Below are 13,670 nucleotides of genomic sequence, written 5' to 3' on the forward strand. Positions count from 1 at the left end.
ACGTCGCACTTGCCGCCACACTCAACCAGGCGGGCAGGCCAGTAGCATTCTTCTCCAGGACCCTCCACGCTTCTGAAATTCGACACCCATCGGTCGAGAAGGAAGCACTAGCCATAGTGGAAGCCATGCGGCACTGGAGGCGCTATCTAGCCGGTAGGCGGTTCACCCTCGTCACCGACCAGCGGTCGGTCGCCTTTATGTTTGACAACGCACAACGGGGCAAAATAAAAAAATGATAAAATCTTGAGGTGGAGGATTGAACACTCCACCTACAACTACGATATCAAGTATCGTCCTGGGAAGCTCAACGAGCCCCCAGATGCCCTGTCCCGTGGCACATGCCGGGCTGATTAGGGGCTGATTTAGCTCATTGGGCTAAATCGCTGGCTTTTAAAGCAGACCAAGCAGGCCAGCAGCACGGTCCGATTCCCGTACCAGCCTCCCCGGACAGGCGGCGGAATGTGGCGACTAGGGGCTTTTCACAGTAACTTCATTGAAGCCTACTCGTGACAATAAGCGATTTTCATTTTTTTTTCATTTCACATGCACCAGCGCGCAAGATGACCGACTTTGGGCTATCCACAATGACCTCTGCCACCCGGGGGTCACCTGGCTCGACCACTACATCAAGGCCCGCAATCTGCCCTTCTCCTCCGAGAAGGTCATGGCCATGACCAGGGACTGCCAAGTCTGCACGGAGTGCAAACCGCACTTCTACCGGCCAGACAAGGCCCACCTGGTAAAGGCCTCCCGTTCCTTTGAGCGCCAAAGCATTGACTTCAAAGGGCCCCTCCCCTCCACCAACCGGAATATCGACTTTCTCACTGTCATCGCTGAGTACTCCTGCTTCCCCTTCATAGAATTTTCATAGAATTTACTGTGCAGAAGGAGGCCATTTGGCCCATCGAGTCTGCACCGGCTCTCGGAAAGAGCACCCTACCCAAGCCCGCACCTCCACCCTATCCTCATAACCCAGTAACCCCACCCAACACTAAGGGCAATTTTGGACACTATGGGCAATTTTAGCATGGCCAATCCACCTAACCTGCACATCTTTGGACTGTGAGAAGAAACCGGAGCACCCGGAGGAAACCCACGCACACACGGGGAGAATGTGCAGACTCCGCATAGACAGTGACCCAAGCTGGGAATCGAACCTGGGACCCTGGAACTGTGAAGCAATTGTGCTAACCACTATGCTACCGTGCTGCCCTTCGCCATCCCCTGCCCTGACATGACATCAGCCACTGTAATAAAGGAACTGCACAGCATCTTCACGCTGTTTGGTTTCCCTGCCTACGTCCACAGTGACCGGGGCACATCGTTCATGAGAGATGAGCTGCGTCAGTATCTGCTTAGCAAAGGCATCACCTCGAGCAGAACTACGACCTATAACCCGCAGGGAAACGGGCAGGTGGAGAGGGAGAACGCGACGGTATGGAAGGCCGTTCTTCTGGCCCTTAGATCTAGAGGTCTTCCAATCCCCCGCTGGCAGGAGGTCCTCCCTGACACCCTCCACTCCATCAGATCGCTCCTCTGCTCGGCCACGAACGAGACCCCTGATGATCGTTTGTTTATCTTCCCCAGGAAGTCCATCTCCGGGGTGTCGCTTCCATCTTGGCTGAAAACTCCGGGACCAGTCCTTCTCCAGAGGCACATGAGGAGCTATAAGACCGATCCCCTGGTCGAGAGGGGCCAGCTGCTCCATGTTAACCCCCTGTACGCTTACATCGTGCACCAGGACGGACGGCAAGATACGGTCTCCCTACGGGATCTGGCGCCAGCTGGTTCCCCGCCAATGCGCCCCCCCTGCCTACATCCCCACCCCCTCTGCCCGCCGCCACTCACAGCACCCCGGGTCTCTCACAGCGGGCCTCCTGTATTTTCCCGCACCCACACTGCCGCCACCCATCACTTCCCTCCCTACCCCCGTATCCCAACCGTCTCCGACACCCCGGACTGAGGCTCAAGCTCCAGACACACGCCCCTGGAGGCACCACCTGCGACAGCTGTGCCCGTCGCACCGCCAGAGCTGCGGAGGTCGAAGAGAACGATCTGGCCTCCAGATAGACTGAATATGTAATGACCCCACGTCACCCCCACTGGACTTGATTTTTTTTAACAGGGGGTGAATGTGGTGAATGTATTCACCATAATGTATGCATGATACCATAACCTGTAACCTGTGACCTGGAAGTAGTGATATGAACTGCTTCCAGGTACTGTAACCCCAGTATGGCTCCACCTCTGGCTCCTCCCACACCGGGCCATATATAAGCCGGCCTCTTGTGGGCAGCATTTATCTGTACTACTGACTCTGGCTCGGCAAGTTCATGACTAATAAAGCCTACTGTTCGCTCGCTCTCTCGGCCTCACTGTGAATTGAAGGTATATCACATCACATTGTTAAAGTCTGTTAAAGTCATGTCAATTACATTGTTAAGTTTCAGAGAAACAGGTAATGAGTATTAATTAATTTTGAGCACATATAGATAAACGATCCTTTGGTATTTTCTTTCAGTTAAAGTAAAGTCGCCATAGACCAGATGACCGTCGGCTGCTTTCTCTTTTGCCTGCTGACCAATTACATGCCCCACGACTTTGATCAATTTTAACGCTTGTTATGGTCACCCATGTTCTCTGACCCCTCCTCAGCTGATCTGCTGCTGAAGCGCTCATCCATGCCTTTGTTACCTCCAACCTCAACATCACACTGCTCTGATGGCCTTCCACCATCTGGAAATCCCACCTCATCTGAATCTCTGCTGCTCGCATCCAAACTCACATCAAACCTTGTTCACCTATTACCCTGTGCTCGCTGACCAATATTGGCTCCTGACCTAACAACACCTTAATATTAAAATTTTCATCCTTGTTTTCGAATCACTTCATGGCCTTACCCCTCTATATCTCTTTAACTTCCTTCAGCTCTTTGTACTCTTCCAATTCTGTCCTCTTGCTGTTACCAATATGGTGTTTGCAGGATTGTCATGTTTTGGGGGTGTCTCTTTAATTTAAGGTAAAATGGAGGAATGAATGTGATCTGCCTGACTTCAAGCTTTGGTGGTTTAGTTATTATGGGGGCCGGAGGGACCCCAAGTCTGAGCAAGGTGTTCACACCTCTGGACAATGCAAGAGCACATGTGTTGACTATGCGCAGACTGTGTGTAGGGCTGGATTTCCACCCCCCGATGCAGGTAGAGGGAGTCGGGAAAATTCCCGCCCATGGGAGAAAGTGCCTGGAAAGGTGGGATTTTAATTCCCAGGGTGCGGATGTGGGTTGCAGGCTGTCCAACTGGCCAGGGACAATGTTCGGATGTCACCACAGGGGCTGTTGGATGCTAAGGTGGGCATAATCACCTGTCCACACACTCCTCATACCTTACTGATGCCATGTCATGCTCTCCGTCAACCCTGCATGGTCCCTAAAACCCTGCATGATAGGTTATACCCCCCAAGCCATGCCCTATGGGCCCTCATACTCCCCAGCCAAGATTTGGCCCCACTGCCCCCTTAAAGTCCCTCTTGTATCCTACGCCAATGGCAATTCCATGCCCATTCACTCACTATATGTCACATGTCTACATACATAGAGTAGTCTACATAGAACAGGAAGCCATTCGGCCCATCAATTCTGTACCGACTGACTTAAGCCCTCACTTCCACCCTATACCCGTAACCCAATAACCCTCCTAACCTTTTTTGTCACTAAGGGGAATTTATCATGGCCAATCCACCTAACCTGCACGTCTTTGGACTGTGGGAGGAAACCGGAGCACCCAGAGGAAATCCAAGCAGACACGGGGAGAATGTGCAGACTCCACACAGATAGTGACCCAGCGGGGAATTGAACCTGGGACCCTGGCGCTGTGAAGCCACAGTGCTATCCACTTGTTCTACCGTGCTCCCCACGTGTGTGGGGGAAAAAAGCTTAAAGAGAAACAGTTTTTCATTGATAAATTTCCATTTCTTTGAAAATTTTTTTTTTAAATTACAGGTCAATAAAAGCATCAATCATAAATTCACAGTTCACCATGTGCTGTGGCAGGATTCAAATCTGGGTCCTAAGATTATTATTCTGGGTGTCTGGGTTACTAGCCCCATTGCCCTATTACGTATTTTCTTTTCATGTACAAATGATCTGTTTGAGCTGCACGCAGAAAAATACTTTTCACTGTCCTTGGTTCACGTGACAATTGTTATGGGCCAGAGCTTAGAAACTCCAAAGTGTATTATGAAGTTTATCTGACCTGCAACCCTTGAATTTGGTTAGGTTGAGCACAAAAACCTTCACTGTAGATGTGATTCATCAGACATCCTCGACACTTTATTCTCAGAATGTAGTTAACATATGTATATATAAAAATACATCAAGAATTTTTATCAATTACAAATATAAAGAAACCATACAGCTGCATTAATGTATGTATATAACTCTTTTTTTAATAAATTTAGATTAGCCAATTATTTTTTCCAATTAAGGGGCAATTTAGCGTGGCCAATCCACCTACTCTGCACATTTTTGGATTGTGGGGGCGAAACCCACGCAGTCACGGGGAGAACGTGCAAACTCCACACGGACAGTGACCCAGAGCCGGGATCGAACCTGGGACCTCAGCGCCGTGAGGCGGTTGTGCTAACCACTAGGCCACCGTGCTGCCCTCTGTATATAACTCTTAATGAATTCCCCCTTAGCTGTTCCAATTCAATAACAAAATCCAATTAAACCAAAACCCCTTTTCAAGGGCGTGGCCCAGCACACTATGGGCGGGATTCTCTGATCCTGAGGCTAAGTGTTGGCGCCATCGGAAACGCTGTTCCGTTTCTCGACGGCGTCAACACGGCCCCAGGATCAGCAATTCTGGCCCCTACAGGGGCCAGCAGGGCGCTGGAGCGGTACACGCCGCTCCAGCTGCTGATCCGGCCATGGAATGGGCGCCGGGGGATGCGTGCATGAGCAGTGGGTCCGGTGCGAACCTGCGCATGCTCAGTTCCACCGGCGCGATTTCCACGCATGCGCAATGTCTCCCTTGTCCGCTCCGGCCCCGACCCAACATGACGCAGGAGTACAGGCGCCGGCGTGGAAGAAAGGAGGCCGGGAGACAGAGAGGCCGCCCCCGGACCCTTCAACGCTGAGGTCCCGCCGGCTCGGAGCATGTTAGAACGGTGCTGGCGGGACCCGGGTATTTGTTTACTGCCGCTCGGGCTGGAGAATCACGGGAGGGGGGGCTGCATAGAGCGGCCCCCGTCCGGCGCCGCACCGACCATGCCAGCCCCAATGGCACTGAATAGCGTCCCTGCGTCGGGGCGGCTTGGCGCGATTCGCGCGGCCCCCCGGAGATTCTGTGACCCAGCGCGGGGTTGGAGAATCCCGCCCTGTATTCTCACTTGAATAGGACTGGTATTATTCCTGAAATTCTGATCAATTTCCAACGAGCAGATGCAACTCCTTCCGGAAAGCAACTGTATCTTTAAAGTTACCAAGACAGCTGGGCACAAACAATGGGCTTTTTACTGGCACAGCTTTTAAAATGAAAAAGAGAAAAAAAAAGAAAAAACATTTCCTTCTCCTTCTGAGTCCAAAGCAGTCAAACTGAAACTGAAACCCCCTCTCATCCCACAGCCACAGCCAATGTGCTACACGTCACATGATAAAAGACGAAACTTTTCTTAAAGGGACACTCACAGGACACAATAAACGAATCCAATCCAATGACAATACCACGACCCCATCACTTCCCTTTTCTGCAGAGTGGGCGCTGGAGATGTGGAGCTTTGCTTCCCAGAAAGGCTGCTAATGGTGGATCGATCAAAATGACGCAAGGATGAATAAATTAGGGGCAGCACGGTGGCGCAGTGGTTAGCACTCCTGCCTCACGGCGCCGAGGTCCCAGGCTCGATCCCGGCTCTGGGTCACTGTCCGTGTGGAGTTTGCACATTCTCCCCGTGTCTGCGTGGGTTTTGCCCCCACAACCCAAAGATGTGCAGGGTAGGTGGGTTGGCCATGCTAAATTGCCCCTTAATTGGAAAAAATGAATTGGGTACTCTAAATTTTTTTTAAAATGGATAAATTGAGCTGAGGTGCAAATCAACCATGATCTAACTGAATAGCATGGTAGGACCGAGGAGCTGAATGGTCAATTCCTGTTTCTATACTTTTTATGTTCCCCTGTGGCAAGAAGATTGTCTGTTTTATTCTGGTCGGTCCCGTTCGCTGTTATTCAGCCTCCATCACAAAATAAATGAATTTGGGGGTAATCGGAAAGAGTGATAGTTCAGTGATTTAAAAAAAATCTGTAGATAGAACAGGAGATGCTGATTGTCCATTCCTTATCCGTCCGTATTGTAGGCCAGGATTTTATGGTCTCCCCCGCTGGATGGGATATTCTGGTCCCGCTGAAGAAAACCGGAATTCAAAAGGCCCACCGCGTCCACAAGGGGGAGACATTCCATGGCGGGGCTGTGAAATCCTGGCCACAGTTGATAATTATTTTCCAGCTTTGTGGAAAACAATAGGATCAAATTTTTAAAAGAAATATTAAAACTTAAAGTATTCAATGAAGTACAGCTTTCACAGACCACAGGGAATATGATTACTCAAAGACACATCAATCCACTCTATAGCTGTACACCAGATAAACTGTAAGTACAGTCAGTCAACCAATTGCACAATTCTGTTTGTGCTTGTTTTAAAATTGCTTCATCTTTCCAAGACATTCTCACATGCTTTAATGATTTTGAAAGATGAAATTTATATTTCAAGGATTCTGCCCAGAATTTGGGCCTACAGTATTGGGTAAAGACAAGCCAAAGACACCCTTTGTCCATGCCTGAAGAAGTGTTAGGCCCGTAATCCCTCCTAGCCCCACTGACTCCCAGCCTCCTTATCCCCACCGATCTTCCACCCACACCCAGCTCCTGTAACATCAGATTTTCCTCTGTTGCACCACAAGGTACCATAACCCCCATGATTCCGAGCCCAACAACATAACCCCAGCCCCAGACTCGGCCTCCAACCTGATCTGTGTCCTTGTGTTGTCTCACCTCCTCATCCCTGACTGGACCCATTTCCCTGAGGTCTGCAGCGGTGCTAGCAGTGGTCCTATTTCTTCAAAATCCTCTCCTCTCTTTGCTAGTTTGCTGTAGCCCCATGCTGACCATATTGCAGTAAGCCCACACCCCCATCATTCACGCTGTCCCCCTCCGATCTCCACCGCCCCCTTCCCCATGTCTCACTGCTTCCTGGTGCGATTTAACAGGCAAAAAACAGAGTCCTGTTTTGGGCATGTATTGTTTTTTTTGGCACCTGTACCAAGTATGGGCTTTGGTCCTAGCCCTGTGATCAGGGACCCATCTCCTTTGTAAAATTCAGCCCAGAGTCTCCTTGGTTTGGTGTCAAATTTTGTCTGAGAATGCTCCTGTGTAGCACCTTACTAGACTTTCCTGAGTTAACACCGCTATACAAATGCAAGCTGTTGTTTGTAGTGATCTCTGTTTATGTAAATACATGAAGGGTTAGTGTGCAGTGAGTACAGTCAGATGGTCACTAGAGGGCAACACTCTCAGGGAGTACATAAACCAGCTCAATCTGTTTTCAGGGTGTTAATTCAACACTGGGTGTGTTGTAGCGAGAGAATATAATTATAATAATCTCAGAGTGTATAGTATAATATTCATAGTTAATCTAATTCTATTTTGTTTAAGTTGACTACTGGTAAAAGTAATGAAGAATCAAACTCACATGTAAATTAATTAGTTACTCAATAAATAAGTTGTTATCACTGGAAGACTTTGAGTATTCACCATCAAAGTTAAGTTTAGGTTGTCATAAACAAATGAGTAACATATACTACTCCCAAGTAATATAACATTGTTGTTTATGAACTGGAGGCAGCATTGAAAACAACCATGAAGCTAATCTCCAGTGTCAAAGTTCAGAGCTCTGAGTAAAGACTGAAGAGAATTATGGGGGCAATTTTGCACAAATTGGATTTTTTACTGAACTTCCATCAAAGTTAGAGTGGATTATTAGAAGGAACCCTCAAGGAAATGATTGGTGTTGGGGCGTTTCAGCCTGGAAAGGCATCATCAGAGACTTGATAGGTTCACATACCGGGCAGCACGGTAGCATGGTGGTTAGCATAAATGCTTCACAGCTCCAGAGTCCCAGGTTCGATTCCCGGCTGGGTCACTGTCTGTGTGGAGTCTGCACATCCTCCCCGTGTGTGCGTGGGTTTCCTCCGGGTGCTCTGGTTTCCTCCCACAGTCCAAAGATGTGCGGGTTAGGTGGATTGGCCAGGCTAAATTGCCCTTAGTGTCCTAAAAAAAATAAGGTTAATGGGGGTTGTTGGGTTACTGGTATAGGTATATGTGGGCTTGAGTAGGGTGATCATTGCTCGGCACAACATCGAGGGCCGAAGGGCCTGTTCTGTGCTGTACTGTTCTAATTCTAATTCTAATTCTAAAAAAAACATGATAGTCACGGGTTTGGGAAATGTAAATCCAGATCACAACTGTAAATTGAGTAGGACAAAGAGACATAGGTTTAAAGTCATAGAAAAGTAATTTTGAGCTGGCATCTTCATCGTGGAGTAAGTGATTAACAGTGAATGGGCTTCAGGACAGGGATCAAACATCCCGGATTAAAGAAACAATTAGATTCGGAGAGATTCAGAAGGGTGATTCCGGATGGATGCTGAACTCTTCACCCCTAATTATTCTGTGCTTTGTGATCCTCAGGGATATCATGACACATCGTGACCTGTGCACATGCCTCTTGTTCAAATGGTTGCATAGTCTATTCCTGCCAAACAAAATCAAATTATCTACTAATTCAAATGAAGTAAAGTAACTAATGCCAAAACAAGAATTTAGAGCGTACAATTTTGGATTATCAGATCATTTGAATTAAGCAACTTTTAATTCATAGAATCATAGAATCATAGAATTTACAGTGCAGAAGGAGGCCATTGCACCGGCTCCTGGAAAGAGCACCCTACGCAAGGTTAACAACTCCACCCTATCCCCATAACCCAGTAACCCCACACAACACTAAGGGCAATTTTGGACACTAAGGGCAATTTATCATGGCCAATCCACCTAACCTGCACATCTTTGGACTGTGGGAGGAAACCGGAGCACCCGGAGGAAATCCATGCAGACAATGGGAGAACGTGCAGACTCCGCATCGACAGTGACCCAAGCTGGGAATCGAACCTGGGTCTCTGGCTTTCTGAAGCAACAGTGCTACCCACTGGGCTACTGTGCTGCCCAGTCACTATCAACTATCATTCACTCCTAACAGTAATGGCAGATTGATCAATCTCACCTCAATCCTTTCCACCTAGAATCATAGAATCCCTACAGTGCAGAAGAGGCCAATTGAGTCTGCACCAACCCTCTGAAAGAGCACCCTACCTAGGGACAGGTCCCCACCCTATCCCCGTAACCCAATAACCCCTCCTAACCTTTTTGCACACCAAGGGGCAATTTATCATGGCCAATCAACCTAACCTGCACATCTTTGGACTGTGGGAGAAAACCAGAGCACCTGAAGGAAACTCACGCAAACACGGGGAGAACTTGCAGACTCCACACTGTCACCTGAGGTCAGAATTGGAGCTGGACCACTGGCGCTATGAGGCAGCAGTGCTAACTACTGTGCCACCATGCCACTCTTAAGTTGAAGTGTTTATTTATTTTTTCTTTCATGGGACGGGGGCCCAACTGGGCCAGCATTTGTTGCCCAACCCTAATTGCCCTTGGTGAGACAGGTAAGAGTCAGCCACATTGCCCCACACAGACCTCCTATCTCCATCTATATCTGCATCAACCTTTCTTTTCTTCCCCCTGTATTTATTTAAGTTCCCATTGAAAGTATCAGTATAAATTGAGGGAGTGGGATTGTTGGAGATGTCATATCTTGGATGCTAAATGATGTCCCACCTCTTTAAGAGGACGTAAAGACCTCGGGGCAGATAATCCATAGAAGGGTAGGGAGCTGTCCTGGGTACATTCTTCTTTCAGACACGGGAACAAATTGACAAGTCATACATCTCATGCAATGGTTTGTGGGATCTTGCTGAACACCAGTGGTCTGCCACTCACAGATGCACAAGAGTGGTTGCACTGGAAACAGCATTTGTTGGGATGTGCTGGTGATTCGATCAGCTCCAATGTTAATGCAGATTCTTTAATCTCTTTGTAGGAATGAAGTAAATATGTATGGCCTGCTATATAAAATCTGACTAAACAGAAACCTGCAACTGAACTGGTTTGACCGGGTTTTCATAGCAGATAGAAACCAAGATTTATTGATTTTTGAATAAAGAGGTGAACAGGTGACTATGTTATCTTGGTTTTGCATCTTGTTTGTAATGAAAATCAGTGAACAACACAACGCATGCAGTTGTTCAAATTTGAGTGTGTTACCTTTTTGCCATTGTCTGTCCGTGATGTTAAAATTACACTGATTGGTGAGGGAATACTGAAAAACATGGACTTGCATTTATATAGCATATTTCACTACCACTAGATGCCTAAGTACATGGCAGCCTATGAAGTACTTTTAAAGTGTGATCAATGAAAAATTGTCATATTTTATATTTTTTGCAGAAATGCTATTAAAACCTGGTTTAAGATGCATACAGACAATATGACTGCTAGAGTGGTGACTGAGGTGTCATAAAAGAGAGGTAATCATTGATTTGCAGATGAAGTGTTCTGCTAATAGATCTTGAAAACCATTTACTTGTTCATAGATAGCGTGCAAATGAAATATTGTTTAGATTTGAAGGACCCCATGGGTGTAGATAATTTATGAGGGATATTGGATTGGAACCTCCGACCCCCCCGCCAGGTTGGAGAATCCCCGTGGGGTGGTGCAAATCCCGCCCCGCTGCTCCAACGCCGGCTGCCGTATTCTCCGGCGCCAGTTTTTGGATGGGGGCGGGGTTTACGCCACGCCGGTTGGGGGCCGTTGGCAGCAGCCCTCCGGCAATTCACCGGGCCCCGATGGGCCGAGCGGCCATCATTTCCTGGCCAGTCCCACCAGCGTGAAATGGACATGGTCCATCATGGCGGGACCTGGCTTGTAGGCCGGCTGGGTGAGTCCTCGGGGGGGGGGGGGGGGGGGGGGGGGGGGGGGGGCGTGGGGGATCCGGCCCCGGGGGGGGGCATGGTGGCCTGGCCCACGATCGGGGCCCACCAATCTCTGTAGGCCGGCCTCTGTAGGGCTCCGCCATGGTGGCGCAGAGAAGAACCCCCCTGCGCATGTGCAGGAAACACGCTGACCTGTCTGCGCATGCGCCAACTCATGCCAGCCCTTAGGTGCCGGTTGGCACGGCGCCAACCCCTCTGGCGCCGGCTTAGCCCCCGGAAGTGCGGACGATTCCGCACTTTCCGGTTGGCTCGATGCGGGGGTGGTTCACGCCACTCTTGGCGCCAGCGTCGGGCCATCCGGCCAATTGCGGGAGAATCCCGCCCAATGTGTTTGGTCCTGACTAAACAAGTCAACGGGCATCTTGTAAGAAGAGATAAAAGAATGCCTTATGCTTTGGGTATATTTGATGTAGTTAATGGGAGGAGTCAGGTCTGTCTGAAAAGTCAGCAGGTCCTAGAACTCTATCAGAACAGAGGTGTTTCAGTTTGGTCCTGAAAAGATCTCTCTCCAAATATTCTGCACACAGAAAAGCAAGTAGAATCCTGGTTGTTAAACTTTATTCATGAGTGGCATTTGATATATATTGGTTTGCTTAGTTGGAATACAGTGGCAGGTTTAGGAAGTAAGTCGAGGTTTCTTCTTTTACTTCAGAACTGTTGTAACTGTAAAGCTGTTTCTTTGCTGCTAATGCAGTTCTGTGATTAAATTAAAGTTTGTTTTAACATAAACGATGCCGATAGGTCAGTGTTATCACTCCTGTGGTGCAGTTACATTTCTAGTAAACTGTGTTGTGTTGATCACTGACTTTCATTGCAAACAAGATGCAAAACCAAGATAACACAGTTTTACACTGTTTTACAAATTGAAAAAAGTTGGGTTTTTGTTTGGGATCCAAACAAAAAGTGTAGTCTCTGTTGACATGTGGAAAACCTGACAGCCAATTTGTGTGCAAGCAAGCTCCCACACACAGCAATGTGATAATGACGAGATAATCTGTTCTTGTGTTGTAGGTTTGGAGATGTATAAACAAAAAGATAGGCTTTAGCACGGGGGCTAATTTCCCCACTGTTCTTCATGCTGTGGAATCTTTTGCACTCCCCCGAGAAAGCAGATAGGAGGCCTCAGTTCAACAGACGGCAGCACCACTGATTGTGCAGCACTTCCTCAGTGGGGAACTGATGTGTCAGCCTTGATTCTTATGCTTAAGTGCTGGAGTGCGGCTAGAAGCCAGAATCTGTTGACTCAGAGACAAGAGAGTTGCCACCGAGTCACACCAAACAACATCAAACTGCATTGAAATTAAATACTACAAGTATATGGACATGGTTGTCAGCAATTTCAAGATTACATTAATTAACACAAAGACAGAAAAGCTCACTCATTAAAGCAAGCTACAGAGCGTGCATAATATCGTTTCATCAGATGAAACCATGGATGATTAACTATAGTTAGAAGGAAAGTACTGAGACTCGATATACTGGGAATGTCTGCGATAACGCAGTGAAAGGTGGAAAGATTTACAGAAGTTTAAAAATATATATATTACGGACTTTGGTGGGGGAAATAGGAATGGATTACTTCCTTTCATTGGCGGGGTGAGTCCAATTTAAATTGTCAGGGGGAAAGCGAAGAGAAGTTAGGTTGATTAGTTTAATGTGTAGAATTCATTATCGCCATGTGTGCCTGGGGCAGAATCCATTCCATTTTGAAGGGAAAATAAATATTTAAAGCAGAGATGTTGGGTGCAAGAGAGGCAGGGCTATTAGTAATGGGTGGCCCTAACATTGATTTAGCACATAAACAATAGGCCAAATAGCCTTTTTCTGTGTTGTCATCTTCCATGGCTCATCATAGCTGTTGGGGGGGACATACTATTCATATTTCATTGGTATAGTCATGGGTCTGGATTCTCCAATTTTGTGGCTATGTCCGGAGGAAGTGTCTGGTCTTTTGACAGAAAAGACGGCGCTGCCCCCGCACCGATGCTCTGCCCGGTGGGGGGCTAGCAGCCACACCACGTAAAGCTCCCGGCTTTACCTGCCGATACGGACGCAGAATAGCCGTAGAAAATGGCGCCGGCTGCGTGCGGACCCGGCCTGCCAGATAGTGCCCCCCTATAACCCCCCTTGCCACCCTGGACCACCCTCCACCAGTCCCCACAGCCCCTCCGAAGCCCTCCTCTGCCAGCGGAATGGCCCCCCCCCTCCTGACTGTGGCGACGCTGGACACTGTCCGCAGCCACCACGCCAGGTTCACGAACGTTGAGGGAACATGTGTCGCACGCCGTCGGGATGTTGGCCCATCGGGGCGGAGAATCGGGGGAGAGGGCCTCAGGTGATGTCCTGAGGCTGTCCCAATGGCTTGCGACGTACTCGTAGTCCATTTTTGAGGGAGCAGAGCATCCGAAAAAAGGTGTCGCTCCTGATTCCGCCATAAAATCGGATTCTCCGGCCGATCGTCAAATGCGATTTTGGCGTCGGCAATCAGAGAATCCTGCCCATGGTATTCC

This window comes from Scyliorhinus canicula, chromosome 5, assembly GCF_902713615.1.
Source record: "Scyliorhinus canicula chromosome 5, sScyCan1.1, whole genome shotgun sequence".
In the NCBI taxonomy this organism is placed as follows: domain Eukaryota; kingdom Metazoa; phylum Chordata; class Chondrichthyes; order Carcharhiniformes; family Scyliorhinidae; genus Scyliorhinus; species Scyliorhinus canicula.